Source organism: Chelonoidis abingdonii, chromosome 1 (genome assembly GCF_003597395.2).
Source record: "Chelonoidis abingdonii isolate Lonesome George chromosome 1, CheloAbing_2.0, whole genome shotgun sequence".
NCBI classification, from domain to species: Eukaryota; Metazoa; Chordata; order Testudines; family Testudinidae; genus Chelonoidis; species Chelonoidis abingdonii.
Genome location: NC_133769.1, coordinates 113,878,595 through 113,894,123, shown reverse-complemented (window position 1 = coordinate 113,894,123; position 15,529 = coordinate 113,878,595). Strand labels below are relative to the sequence as shown.

The 15,529-nt window shown below is 42.6% G+C and overlaps 1 protein-coding gene across 1 annotated transcript in view; it reads left to right on the top strand.

Moving 5' to 3' along the window:
* The first annotated feature begins 235 nt into the window (after positions 1-235).
* Positions 236-15,529, top strand: part of FGD4 (FYVE, RhoGEF and PH domain containing 4) — a 222,916-nt gene continuing 207,622 nt past the window's right edge. Inside the window, exon 1 of the mRNA XM_032778924.2 lies at positions 236-338. The gene's annotated coding sequence lies outside the window, so the exon portion shown is untranslated. The remainder of the gene's footprint in view (positions 339-15,529) is intronic.

Sequence of the window (15,529 nt, the reverse complement as noted above, 5' to 3'; positions counted from 1 at the left end):
CTTCCTGCTAGCCCGGCCTCCGCAGCGCTCCAGGACCGCGGGCTGCTCTCCTCCGCTGCCGGCCCCGAGCCCAGCGCCAGGGCTGCAGCCCCTCTGCGCTAGCCCGAGCGCGATGCGAGCCCTGCTGTGCCCGGGGCGCTGAGCAGCCGGGGCGCGCGAGCTGCCGCCTCCTCGCGCCGGCAGGATGAGCGGGGCGGAGAGCACTAACTTCAGGCGGACGGCGATCCGGAGGAAATCCAACCCGACCCTGCACAGCTCGGCCCTGGTCTTTGCTGGCCCCACTGGAAGAGGCAGGCTCTGTCCACCGCCAGGAGAGGGGGCTCGGAAGGAAGCAGCAGGTAACAAGCCCCGCGCGCCTCCCCTTTTTTCCCCCAGCGCCGAGCCTGGCCGGCCCGACCGCCTCTGTCCTTTTGTCTGGCTTCTCCTTCCGCACTGACTGGTTGAGGTCTGCAGTGTCTCACTGATTGCAAGCAAGGTGCCTTTTTATTCTGTTTGTACACCGCCTAGCACAACGGGGTTCAAGACTAGGGCTCCGAAGGGCTAGGGTCATACCAATAACTAATAAAAATGGAAAAACACAAGCAAAAGCCTGCTTCACCAAATGACAAGACTTCAGAATGGCTCTGACATTACGGGGGCTAATGAATCCCTCCTGGTGAAGCTGGAATTTTGGCTCTCGGGTCAATAATAACCTAATACAATAATATCTTTAAATGTTTCTATCTTGTCATGACTAACACTGTGGGGTGTTAATAACTTTTCACTCTGGTTTTGGTGGTGGTTTGCTCTGTTTAGGCAATGAAAGTAGATTAGGTATTTTTTCTCTGGAGATTAACATGGGGATATTTGGATTTTAAAATTCTCTTTGGGGTAAAAAAAAAGTCTTAGGTGTGTTGGTTGTTTTTTCCAAAAGTGTTTGTTTCTGCAAGAACTAATTTTTGAGGGTCAAAAATTGAGTTATCTGAGCCTTTTAATTCTCAGTGAGAGAGACTTGGCAGGTCCTGGTTAGTGAGCCTGTACAGCAGTGTCTGGTTTGGAACTGAGAAAAGACTATGGACAAAATAGCACCATCATACTCTGTAGATATGCTCCATTTATGCATTCAGTGTTGTCTCTGACTTTTTTGATGACACATTTTTATTGGATTCTCTGTTGGCTCTGCAGAGCCAACATGGCTATAACAAAATGATCTGAGGATTCTGTTTAATCTCATGCCTCCTGAATAGGCTTGCTTATTAAATTTCCATCAGTCACACCTGTGCAGTTAAGGGGAGTGTTACACAGGTGTCACTTAAAGGTTCTGCAGGCTTAATTATTACTGGTGGTGATTTGGGGGGTGGGGGTGGGGAGAAAGGAGCCAGCTTGGCTCTGAAAGCCCAGCCTGAATGTGCTGGGCTTGCTTGTTGGAAAAATCCTTTCTTTAAACTTGTATATTGAGCACATCTAACATGGAAACTCTAGAAGCAGTAAACATGGGACTCCATCCTTGGTGATACTTCCACTATGCCTCATGCCTCAGAGCGCTACTCCTTATAAGAAAGGAAGAAACTCACCTGTTGTTGATAAGCAACACACTCTGTATGTTAATTTGCTGTTTGACACAGATTCAGGCTTGAAATGCCAGTTGCCACCCCCTAAACTTAAAGTACAATGTTAAAGGGAAACTGTCAACTCAGATTTGCCTGCACATGTGAACCTCATGCGAACAAACTTTTTATACAACTCATGATCAGTTATAGTGGCTGCACTGGAATTTTAAGAAGTTGTTTATGAGCAGGTTGATATGATATGCTAGTGCTCTTGCTACTGCTACCAGAGAAGAACTTTTTTTTTTTTAAAGCCTTTAAACCTCCTCTTTTTGTTTGCTTGAAGGATTTTGCATAGGGTTTCTGTAGTGGGAGGGGGATTTTCATATTTTGTGTATAGGACAGGGGCAGCCAACCTGGGCCTGAGAAGGAGCCAGAATTTACCAATGTATATTGCCAAAGAGCCACAGTAATGGATCAGCAACCTCCTCATCAGCTCCCGTGCCCTGCTCCCAGCAGCCCTGCTGATCAGCACCTCCAGCTCTCTCCCAGCACCTCCGGATCAGCTGTTTCGTGGCTTGCAGGAGGCTGGGGGGAGGGGAGGGGAGGGAGGAGCAAGAGCATGGCAGGCTCAGGAGAGAGAGTGGGAAGGGGTTGAATGGGGGCAGGGCTTGTGGAAGAGCCACGGAGCACCCCCTGGCACACTGGAAAGTTGGTGCCTGTAGCTCCAGCCCCACAGTTGGTGCCTATATAAGGAACCCTGCATATTAACTTCTGAAGAGCCGCATGCTACTCCCGAGTCACAGGTTGGCCATCCCTGGTATAGGACTTGGATAGTAATTCTTGTGTTCCTCCAAATGAGCAGCTAATTCTCTCAGCGGCTATAGTTTCCTTTGCACTTTTACTAACCCTCTGCAGTTACCCTCTTTCTTACTACACTCTTGGATTAGTTTCTTATCCTCCCCACTGGTTGTTCCTTACACAACATATATAGTATGAAGGAAACACATGAACACAGTAATCCTGTTGACTGACTGTATATGTGCAAGGCCTTGCTACACATTTGCACACCACCGCTCTGGTGGCTTCTGAAACCTAAAGGACCATGAGAGCCACTAGGGGGCTCACAAACTATTTAAGAAATATGGCTTGATTCCTATACACTGCAATATCATACATAAAAACTTGTCATGTTCGATGATTATGGGGATGCTTATGCTTAAAGGCGCTGTATGTTACATCTATAGCGTCCAAAGTGTGGTAGACACTTTAAAGACAAATAGTAAGGTCCCTACCGGAAGGAGCTACTCTCCAAATAGACATGGAGAAGTCAAGAGATGAGGGATGGGAATCAAGAAAAATGTGACTAAGTGGTGGTGGTTGGCGTTCCTCTTGTAGTTCTGTGGGTCTTTCATTTTCACTTATTACAATATTTCAGCGGGGAGAGGTGGGTTAAGAGGCCTTGTGTTAAAAGTAAGTTTTTGCTGGGAGAAATTTGAAGCAGAAGAGGCCAGAGATCAAGTGAATGAGGTCAGAAAGGGATTGCAGGTGTAGGCAACCAGACAACTGCTACTCTAACATACTGCCTCAATCTGCACCTTATGAGTGATGCTGTTAAGCTGAATTTATTATAACTTTTCCATAGTGACACCGTTGCAGTCAGAGGACATTGTTCATTGCTGCACTGAGTAAATGGAGAAACTGAATAGTGAGCAAGGGCTAACTTTTTTTTTTACTTGAGCAAGAACAATATCAAGTCTAAGAGAATAATAATATATCAATCTGAATAGGAAGTCCTATATATTTACTTCCTAAATGCAGTCCACACAACATCCTTGTATTAAGTACATCTTCATTTACAAGTAGGGAAATGGACACAGATAGGTTACATTGACATCTCCAAGGCAACAAAGGATGTTAGGCCCTATCTTGCAGTTAGACACCTAGGCAACTACACCACTGTCAGCCCCTAGATGAAATCTATGCTCCCTGTGTCTGGATCACAAGACCACATCAACTAAATGAGCAGCCGGTTTGGCTTCTTTTCATTGTCACTTGGGAAATTTTCTCCTTTATTTTTGCCCAGGGAAAAGTGTGACTCAGGCTAGCTCCTATTCTGCAAACATAGACTTTAGCTTTCAGGCACAACATAATGCATTGCAAAGCTGGGTGTTGGCATGATAGGAAGGGTGCCAGATCTTGTACAGTCTACATTTCATAAAATGCTAGCTGGATCTTGAGGAAGCCTCCCTACCTAACTGCATCCTGTCAGGTATTGTGTGCATTGAATCATAAAATACTGAAATATTTGTCTCGTACCAGGCATTTGAAAAATGTGTCAGCTATTTAAGGTTACTGTAAGGGGCTGGGAGAATTCTCACAACATTCATAGCATCAGAAGTACTGTGTCTGGGTGTCAGACAAATAGAAAAACTACCCATGTGCCATGGGCTTGTATGGAAGACTATGAAGAGATCAGAGCACATTTTAGACTTTTTTTTGTATACGGCTGGTATTTAAAAGCTCTTCATAAACTAGTAAGTTTTTTGTGTGGTGTTAGTGAGCAGAGTCAGGAACTGGAGTAACCACTGTGCACTCAATGGTTCTTGCACCGGCCTGGGCATTAGAATCTGTTCAGGTAGGGAACATTGTAGGTTATATCTAGCCTTTGGGAGACATATCATAGACTCTAATGTATATAGACAGGCGGTAAGTATTCCAGTTCATTGTTGTGAATGAAAAATAGCACCTCCTAATAGTCACGTTCTTCTCTCCTTCCCCCCCCCCCCCGCCCACTTAAGGATTGTAGTGCACATCAGCCTTTGGTGTAAGGTGAAATCCAGATGTGGGCTTTTAATACAAGACCTTCCAGCTTCTAGGCAAATGTGCTACTAACTGAGCCACAGTAACTCATAGTGATGCGTTTAGTGCCAGTCTGATTGTTAAAACTAAACTGAAACCTGGTTTAAGTGACTACCTAAGGAACCAGTACAAATTATTTAGAAGTTGACATTTAATTCAAAGCTGAACAAAATTGTACTGGAAACTTAGAGATTTTAAAGGAGTGGCTGCAAATTGTAGGGCGTATGATCTGCAGCAGTGGTTCTCAATCTTTTTGGGCTCAGAACCCATTTATAAATATTGATGGCCTGTCAGGACCCAGTAAACGGACCCTGGGGGTGGGGAGTCAGGTCCTGCTTCCAGTATGGTGGCAGACCCTAGTGGGTGTTTGCAGAGCCCACTCTGCACTAACCCTGCAGTGGGAGCTCCTGTGGTTCCAGTCCCACATAGCTGTCTGGTCTTGACTCTCTGCTTTGGGTGTTGTACCTGGTACGTGGGGTTTGCAGCATCACTCACTCAAGTTTGGCCCAGCTGGCCCCCTTTAGTCAAGCCCAGCCAACTCCATCAGACTGGAGCTGTGGGACCCTTTGACATGTTTTGGGGACCTAATTTTGGGTCATGGCCTATGTGTTGAGAAATCTTGGCCTGTAGAAATCTGGTTAATCCTAGATTATGAAGATCACAGCTAAGGGTTTGTCTTCACTGCAAAGTTAACTTGAGCTAGAACTCTAGTGTTGCCTCTCACTTGAGTTCCGACCACACAAGTAAACCCTTAACTTAAGTGTGGCGGTGCTTTTGATTTGAGTTGGCTGGCCTATTAAAGGATATAGGCTATTGCTCAAGTTCACAGAGCGATCAGTTTCTAATCCAGTCGTTCTGTGCAGTCTGAGTGCAATGTTGCAGTGTGGCTACTCTCAATCAAGGTAGGTAGGCTAACTCGAGAGGATACGTTTGAGGGTAGATAATTTGAGACACTGCTCAAAGCACATAGACCAGTGATTGTTTACTGTCATCAATGGCTTTTTTCAATTTTTAGAGGAAAGAGTTCATATTTATGTATGACAGGAACGTGTGGGGTTTTGTTTCTTTAAAAAGTCTGGTTGGGAGGAGGGCCGATTCTACGTAGCATGTGCTTATCTTGGTTCTCTTCCTCTGAGTAAAAAATTACTGGCTCACCTCTGCCTCACTTACCTCCCCATAGTATAGGATTGCATGCCAGGCTCTTACATGTTAGCAGTGTTAGATTCTGCAGTATTGTGTTATATCCCTGTCTTGCTTTCAGAGAACTGAGATCACCTGCATTCTGTATAGTATTGCTGCATCAAGGTATTTGCAAAGTCTAGCAGAAAAGATTGTGATTTCCCTCTATTGCTGCTGTTCCTCAGCTTGTCAAATGGATGTGATCCATTATTCAAATAATACTTTATGGGCTCTTTTAAAATTTGCTGCTTATTGCAGGGGATGAAATAAAGGAGACTTCAGTAACGTGCTGTGCAGTGCTTTAAGGGATGTCTGTGTTAAAACAGTGAATCTAATAGAGGCTGAGGGCTCTGAACAAAATAAACAGTGCCCTGATTCTCTTTCTTGCCTCTGGAAATGTATAATTACCTTTGGGCATCTGCTTTCCTTGCTCCTGGGTGTGAGTCACCCACCGCATTAAGGTTGATTGGATTGTAGTGATTGAATATCTGATTGCTATGTGATGTGTTCAGGGAAAACTAAAATGGGCATTAGTTAATGCAGATAGCAATTACAGTACTAGACACAGTGGAGGCCATTGTGACCTAAAGCTTGTCATATATTGGACTTCCCTGCTATGCACAGGATTTTTCTTTTTTGGTACTGTATTTCGTGAATAATCAAACAAATTCTGATCAGTGTAAGATCTGAAAACAAGCTGGGGAGAACAGGGTGAAGTTCTCCTCAAAATATTTTTTCTCTCCACACAATTTGAGGAATGTACTAGCAATTATTTTATGGGAAACCATGCTGGAACTTTGTGTTGGCTATACAATTTCCCATTCTGCAGTTATTTTGCAGATTATTACCACCATAGACTAAATTCTGCTTGCAGATATACGTGCACATACCTCCCATTGAAGCAACTCAGAGTAGTGTGAAAGTAACAACAATGCAGATTTTGGTATCCTAAGTCTTAATGGTCCTGTCAGCACTACAGGCATCCAACTTTACTTAAAACACTTACGCTATTGGAATCACACCCTGACTGAATTTGAGACATAGTCTGTCCTTGGTATATTTGTTACAGACGGCTTTTCTTAAACATTAAGTATGCATATTTGTTTCCCGTTTGTTTTTTGTTTTTCAGCATTTAGGACTAAAATAACCAAAAGCTAACAGCACAACACTCTTTAGTTGATTAAGCTTTTTTGTTTTGTAAAAGGCCAGAAGTGTCCATTATGATCCTCTAATATGACCTACTGTTTAACACAGACTGTAGAATTTCCCCCATCAAACCCATAAAGCTAACTTCTAGGAGAAAAAAGATTTAGCCCTTAATGAAGTCATCAATGACTGGTTAGTAAGAGAGGGAGGTTTGCATCCAAACATGGCATATTTTTATTATTTTGACCATTTAGTCACTTCCTTTTAGAATGTTTGGTAGAAGGTGGGAAATGAAGAGGCAATGGTAGTAGTAGTTCCTGGACTACCTGCATCCCTACAATGTTGAAACTGGCTCGTGGATGTAAAACACTATTCCTCTTAGCTAACCCAATGTGCAGGCAACATGAGAAGTTCGGATGTTACCAAAAATAAGTGTATGGTTTGGAAAAAATAAAAGGAACCTGTTCAGGAAGCATATTGCTTTTGTGTTGTTACTACTACAGCACAAGTTCCCCAAGTCATTTGTTGTGGTGGATTAAAGACAAGGGGTGAAAGCCCTGGCCTACTGAATTAAATCCTAGGGTTTAACTCCCAAGCCTCTTACATGAAAGTGCACCAAATTCACAGGTATAGCCTTTCCTGAATATGTACTTGGGCACCTCCTGTTGACGTCAATGGAAATTACACACACATTGGCAAGAATAGTATAAAATAACTGTGTCTGACATGAATAGAGGTTGGATTTCCCCTTAGTCTCTAGGTTTGTTCCCCTATAGTTGAATCCTTTGTGCATTGCCAAGGGGTTATTGGGTTTTGTTTGTTGTAACCCTGACAGATCCCCTTTTGTGAATGATCCTCGGGCTCTTCTAATTGGACCCAATCCTTGGATCCTACTTGCTCGCAAGCCAAATGGTTCTGAGCAGTGTCCAGAAACTATCTCTAGTTCTGGCCTCTAGGCACGCTCCCACGTATAGACTTTGTCTGGCACCCCCTCCTTGGAGGGTGGGACCCTGCAGTCCAGCTGCCCTAAGCCTCAAGACCAGTGCTGAACCCCTCCTCCAGCAGTTTATGCACAGTCCCCCATTCCCCCTCCAGCTCCAACCTTGTGTGCACTTCAGTGCACAATTTTAACTCCTTGGGGACCACGTGACCATTAAAGTGAGGAAGATAGCTTTTGTAAAGGCTTAAACACACACTTTATGCTTTGGGTATATCTAGGCTTTGAACTAGAGGTAATGTTGAAGGAGATATAGCTGTGCTAGCTCTGATTGAGCTAGTGTGCTAAAAGTAATGTATAGCCTCTGTGGTATGGCCCCACCTGCCAGCCACTAGCTCGTTCAGAGCTAGCACCAGTGTCTCTCCTCAAGCTGGAATTTACATCTCTAGCTCGAAGTCTAGACATAGCCACAGAAAGCAGAAGATACACAGATTTAGGCAAAGCAACAGAAACCTGAATTTAAACCCCTCTCTCCACTATCCTTAACCCTCTAGTCTTTTGGGGTTTGGTCAGTGTTTGTAAGGGGGGGGGGCAGGTCCCTCTGACCCTCACTCCTCTTGCTCAGTCTTTTGGTTCTGGTGATGGTTTGCCCCCTTCTTGCTCGGTAGGGTCTGACATCTCTTCCTTCTTTCCTCCTCCACTAGGGATTTCCCATTCTCCAACCCCTAGGTAGGACTGCAGACAGAGTTAATAGTTCTGATAGTAGCACCTCCGTGTTCCACTAGGGACGGGCTATTCACTTTTGTTGGCCCTATTTCAGATACTCGGAGCTGGTCTGCCTTCTGCTATAAAATGGGTGTTTTAATGCCATCCAAAGGTTACAGTCAGAAATAGTTCATAAAACCAAATGGAATTAATACATTTTATATACACAGATTCTCCCAAGTGTCAGTTTAAAACAAAAACACTACTTGGAAGCAAGTTTTAGCCTAGAAACAGAGTCTGGCTTCATGTTGCATGAAAAGAGCACATTATGATGATTCTGTGATGGAATAATCTTCTTTTTGTTTGTGCTTAAAATGCCACAGTTATCTGTGCAGTATGTGACACTTCAGCAGGACTCAAGTAAGTAACTGTGAAGCCAAAAATAGTTAATCAAAGATTGGTTTAATGTGAGTAGGAAATGAATAGTTGTAGCTAATGACATTGGCGTAACTGGCATTTATGGGCCAGTAGGCCACTGTTGTAGATTTAAACAAAAGTTCTCTTGAGGTGTCTTCCCTCCCCCCACTTCCCCAGTGACATTTTTCAGTTGGGTCCATCTATACCACTTTTATTTTCAAATGGATGCGCTTTACATTTCTTTTACTGTTTCATAGTACAGCTCACCACAGAGGTATTTCAGTTCCATCAAGAAGTGCAGAGTCCTTTTCAGCTCTAACCAGTCTGCTACAGGGCCAGTGGTATTGCAGCCTTCAAAAATCAAGAGTGAGACACCAAAATACTGTGAGATTGAATTAAAAAGTTAAGTGTGGGATTCTTTTTATTTGCCTTGTGCCATCTGAGCTTCTAGCCCTCATGGCTGCAGAGAAGATCTGGATAATGTGAATCCTAGAAGTGATCACTTTCAAAATAAGTAACTGAGATTTTCATGTAATAACCGTGATTCCATGGTGCTTTAAGAGAAACTCCAAAGAGCATGAGACTTGCAATAAAACCATGAGTTGACACCAGTGGGTGAGATCATTCCAAGTTTGAATTTGTTATGATGCCTATTAATTTAAATATGCAACTACGTAAACTTTATTAAAAATTCATTTTGACTTTCTCACTTAATTGCAGCCTTACCTACTTGTATCACACTAATCAGTGTGGTCATAAGGTGAAAATAAGGCTCCACTTAGCATATAACTAGCAGCCATTAATACAAGAATATTTTATTAAAAAAAAGTTTACAGAGTCTTACCAGTGGTTTGAATCAACTGTTAGCCTTGTAATTATTCTTGCTCCCACCTACTCCAGATTTGTAAGGGATAATACAATAACCAATGTTCCCTAGAATTTGAGTCCATTCAGAGTACTGCCTAGGTACTCAGGTGCCAGTACTGCAAACATATGCATACTTAATTTTGAAGTTAATGGGACTGCACACAAGAGTAAAGTTAAACACACATGTAGATGTTTGCAGGATCAGGACTAGGGTATGGAAAAAGTGTATAAGAAAAGAGTGCTAATGTGACAGCCTGAGTACTCTGGTGCTCTGTACAAATAAACACTAGTAGTGTCCACTGATATTTGCCACTATTAGGGGCTGCATTGTTGCTATTTCTGCAAGAATAGTTCTAATTCCAAATTCCCTAAAAGATGACCCCTGTCTCATAGTAAACACGGGTGGTATCTTTAGACTAAAACTGCAGGAACACACCAAAAAAAAAATATTTAAATCTGCCTCTCAGCATATTTTGTTGGCTCTTTGGCACAAATAAGAGCTGAAGGGCCCAATTTTTCCTTTAATTTGCATCTGTGTAACTAAAGATAGTCACTTGTGTGTGACTGGATTGGAAAGTGGCTCTAAACTCGGTGGCAATGCAATGAAAGTACTTCCCTGCACTTTTCTCAAGGCTGACATTGTAACATGATGTATGGGAAATGTTGAAAGGTAGCCTATTATTCATGGAGCTGAGAACAATTGTGTGTGTATCTGAGAGAGAAGGAAAGAATCTGGAAATAACTTCAAAACCAAATGAGCTCTGTTAAAGGTTCTCTAGTTAGCTGCCCATTTCTGAGGATTTTTGTATTTTTTTTCTCCCCTAAAATTAACTATTGTAATTTGACTTGCTCAGATTTCTGCTCTTATTCCCCATAATGATTATGGAGATCTACTTTGTTCCTGGTTTAACAGCTGGGGCAAATCTATCAGCAGGTGATTTTGAGAGTGATAACAAATTGCCACTTTTCTTAATTATTCTCTATTAATTATGTAACTAATTAGTCCATTGTGGATTTTTCCTTATCTCTTGTATGATTTGTAGCCCGAAATCCTAGCATAAATCTGGCAATTATTTCAAGTCTGAGCCTCAGCTAAAAGCTGAGCTGCTACATTTGGCAGCTACACATAGCAAATGAACCCTATTGTCATGAATATTTTACCTCTTCAGTATTTCCTGTTTGCCATTAAACAATCTCACTGAAGCTGGATTCTGATTAGTTTCAACCTTTTTTTTTAAGGAAGTCTGGTACTCAAAATAGAAAAGGTTCAAAAGACACAGCAAGGTTTTCAGGTCTTGAATATCACTGACTTTAAAACTTATTTTCCAGAAGAAGTAAATCTAGAAAACATCAAGTGAAAGAAGCTGTACAGGAAACCTCCTTAGACAACATCCTCTTCTAAAAGAGTCTCTCACATGTTCCAAAGGCAATTCTACTTTCCCTTTATTAAGCCACTCTGTTAAACAGCTTTTTGCTGATCCCTCTTCTCATTGCTCTAATACATGTCTCACCAGATCAGGTTTTTAACAATACAGATAAAACACTTGGTCTTCAGCATACATATAGAGCAACATACAGTACATGACAGTGGGGAAAAGGAGCATTGATCCTCTTTTTAAAGATTAGTTTTGTTTTGTTTTTTAAATGCTTCATACAGTCTTTCAGAATTTCTTTGGCAAAATAATCCAGGAGCATGTTCAGTTATGTATGAATATCGAAATAGACCTATTTCTATTTGAGGTACTTATGTGGCCCCCATTGTTGTAATATCTGAGCACCTTGGGATTTTTAGTGTATTCTCACAGCGCATCTGTGAAGTAGAAGTGCTATTATCCGCATTTTATAGGTGAGGAACTGAGACACAGAGAGGTCACAAGATTACCCAACGTCACACAGGAAGTCTTCAGTAAGCAGGACTTAAACCCAGGGCTTCCCAGTCCTAACCCAACTGTTGAAACATCCTTCCAATAAAGCAGAATGAAAAGTGTCTTTTTAAAACTGATTTTGTGAGTATCCCAAGTCACTGGCTTCAGTAGTTTGACACCTGCCATTGCAAGGGCCAGAATATTCATTTACTTTTCCCCCTCCAGTTGACCATCATTTCTTTCAAATGCAATTCAGATTGGATACAGTGAGAAGGGCTAATCCATTTGACACAGTGCATTTGATAAAATAGGCAAATTATCTTTGAAACATGCTGTATTCTAGGATCCTCAAATCCTTCTCAAGGCACAATAGGGTGTGAGAATAGGTACAGTGAAAGCACAATTTGAAAACCCATTGTAAAGAGACAGACATAACAAGTGCCACTGTAAATTCAAATTATGCTGGTTAATTATGCTGATTGAATTTTCTCCTTAGGTCTATCATGCATGCTATAAGCTTTTTCATCCCACTTCTTGACTATTGTCCTTTGTCAGTCTGGACACGTTTAGGTGATGCGCTACAGATCAGCAGAAGTCAGAGGTGCTCAATTGCAACAGCATTTCACAAAGAATTGGCTGCAGAGGAAAATCCATTTTTCAACTGTTGTCCTTCAGTGTATGAAATGTAATTGTTTTTGTTGGACCAGCACCAGCAAAACGCTTCCCTCTGTGTCCCATCTCTTTCCTTACCTACTCACTAAGGAAAAAGAGAAGAAAACTGGACAGAAATAATGGCTGCTCTACTTTTTTTTTTTTTTGTCTTAGTATTATGTAGAACATAAAGCTTGAGTGGGGATAGGCTACCCAATGCATACATTCATATTTTTGGTAATCCACTATGCTATATACAATTTGTCCAACTCTGCTCGCTAGTTTAAAAACGCATTTGTGACAGGAGAAAACTGAGGCCTCTTTGTGTGTATAAAATGCTCAAGAAATTCTTCCCCTTCCATTCCACCCGCTCCCCTACCTTTCCATATGCAACACTTGTCTGGCTTCTTTAGGTAGGGGTGGGAATGAAGGGAATCACAATGTGACTGTATGTACATTTCCTTTAAAGACTCAGCTGTTAAAATACATTTAAAAATTATTTAGCTAAAGACAGGAACAGGTTCAGAGACGGGCTAGTAGGATGATCCGAGGAATGGAAAACCTGCCTTATGAAAGAAGACTCAAAGAGCTTGACTTGTTTAGCCTAACCAAAAGAAGGTTGAGGGGGGATATGATTGCTCTTTATAAATATATCAGAGGTATTAATATTAGGAAGGGAGAGAAATTATTTAAGCTTAGTACCAATGTAGACACAAGAACAAATGGGTATAAACTGGACACTAGGAAGTTTAGACTTGAAATTAGACAAAGGTTTCTAACCATTAGAGAGTGAAATTCTGAACACCTCCAGGAGTAGTGGGGGCAAAAAGACATAATCTGCTTAAGACTAAGTTGATGAGTTAGGAAGGGATGGGATAGCTTAATTTGGCATATTGATCTTTGATTACACAGGTAAGTATGCCAGTGGTTGTGATGGATTAGATGGATCCCGATCTAGTACTGCACGAGAATTCTTCCTGATGCGGGCGTGAGTCTTGCCACATGCTCAGGTTTAACTGATTGCCATATTTAAGTCGGGAAGATTTCCTCCGGGCAGAATTGCGCAAGGCCCTTGAGTTTTTCCGCCTTCCGCTGCAGCATGGGGCCTGGGTACTTGCTGAGGATTCCCTCAGCATTGAGGTCTTCAAACCACAATCTGAGGACTTCAGTAACTCAGACATAGGTTAGGAGTTTGTTACAGGAGTGGGTGGGTGAGATTCTGTGGCCTGCATTGTGCAGGAGGTCAGACTAGATGATCATAATGGTCCCTTCTGACCTTAGAGTCTGAGACTTAGTATCTGTTTTTAGTTAAATCTGGTGGATTATTAATTTATATACTCAAAGCCCAATTTCGCCACCTTCATGCTGAAGTGTCTTACTCTGCCTTGTTTAAATCAGTTGTGCAACTTGTGAAATAAGGTACTACGCAATATGCGTACGGGTAGCAAAACTGGCCTTGAACAAACAAATCCATTAAATGTGGAAAATGAATTTGAATTGTTATTGGACCAGCTCTAGTATCAGTACTAGTGTGTGTTGGGGAAGTAGGGGGAGGGGAGTGTTGGTGCTGTAGTTTGAACAGACTTCTTTTGGGAAGTGCAGGAGGGCAGGGTGCGTTGACCCAAAGAAGTTTGAGCTGCGCTATTTTTTGCAATGGCTTGTGCATGCCTGCCTCTACAGCTGGGATCAGATTTCTGGTAAGTGTTCTTTCCAGATAAGGTGAACAGGTGGTGGTTAGAAAAGCAGAAGCAGGTTAATGATTTGACGTGAGCAGAGGACTGCATTCCAGTTGCTTGATGCCAGAAGGGCTCCTCAGCTGGAGGGAGTTTTTCCTAGATACTTCACACGGAAAGGTCTCTCTCTGAGGGGAGGCTGGTGACATCTGAAAGCTGGTAAGTACAGCAGACTCATAAATGTATGTTTTGGAGCTGGTTCATGGCAGATGGTAACAAACTGGCAGTGGTGTGTAGGGTACATGTAGCTCCACGCTGCATGAGAACCAGACTCTGTCCACACTGTGGTGTCAGTGAAAGGCTCTAGCAGGGAACTGCGGAAGCCTTTCCCCTCTGCCTTCACTTTGCCAGAGCCTTTCCTTGTTGCCAGAGTCTTCCCCTATGGTGGGGAAAGACACCGGGTAGCTCCCTGCAGCAGGGAAAGGCTTCGGCACTGGGAAAAATCACAGCACAGACTGGGGATACACAGCTTAGGTGTGTCTTGGGTAGGTTCAGGTGCGTCTTTACTTGCCTAAGCAGTGCCTCACCATCTCTGTTTGCATGCCGCCTAGCACAGGTATAATGTATGTACTCTACATGCTGCTGGAAGTAGTGTGCAGTATAGACTAACTCTAAAACAATACTGGCTAGGTAGTGCTTATTCTGAGGAACCTCTCTTGCTTTCTAAGATATTGAGCACTACGTGCATGTGATTTCAGTACATGTTAACAAACCATATGTGTGTATCTGACTGGATGTAGTCCCAACATATATACTAACTTTTATATTTCTTGACTCCACTTTTATATGGGGTTTACTGAGGACCAGCATTAAACAGTAATTCATAGGCCAAGGCAGTGGCTCTCCACCAGGAGTCTGGGGCCCCCTGGGGGGCCGCAAGCAAGTTTCAGAGGGTCCACCAAGCAGGGGTGGCATCAGAGTTCCTAGGGCTCAGGGCAAAAATCCAAAGACCCACTGCATAAGGCTGAAGCCCGCGGCCCTGAACCTCAGCCCCAGGGGTAAAACCAAAGCCTGAATAATTTAGATTTGCAGGATCCGGACAGTTGCCCTGCTAGCTACCCCCTAATGCTGGTCCCAGCTTTTATATGCAGAGAAACAGTTGTTGTGGCACATGTAGGCCGTGAGGTTTTTATATCATGTTGAGGGGAGGCCTCAGAAAGAAAAAGGTTGAGAACCCCTGGGCTAAGGTATTTCAGGAGTAATACACTTAACTGAATGAACAGAATTCTTTTGCTTTGCAAGCTGATAACAAGAGTGTTCTTTATCATGTAAAGTAATGCCTGAAGCCAGGTTCCAAAAAGAACGGGGGGGGGGGTTGTTTGCAAATAAGTAGTAAAGCTGCTGCAGTTACCTTAGCAGGAATATACCCATACAGGTTAAAACAAGATTTGTGAATTGGATTCTTATATGTGAGTAAGAAAAACCTTGTGTTTTTAATTAAAATGTATTGCTGCAATGAATGAGATTTGACCACATATATTAGTGTTTCTTCAAACTATTATGTATATTCAATTCTTTGTACACGTCATAAAAGGAGGTTGGGTGCTTTTTCTCCCCACCCTAGAGATTATAGGAGGCTTGCTGAAACTACAATAAAAAAAATCTCTATTTGACAGAAATGAGTCAGTCTCTTTCTCCAGC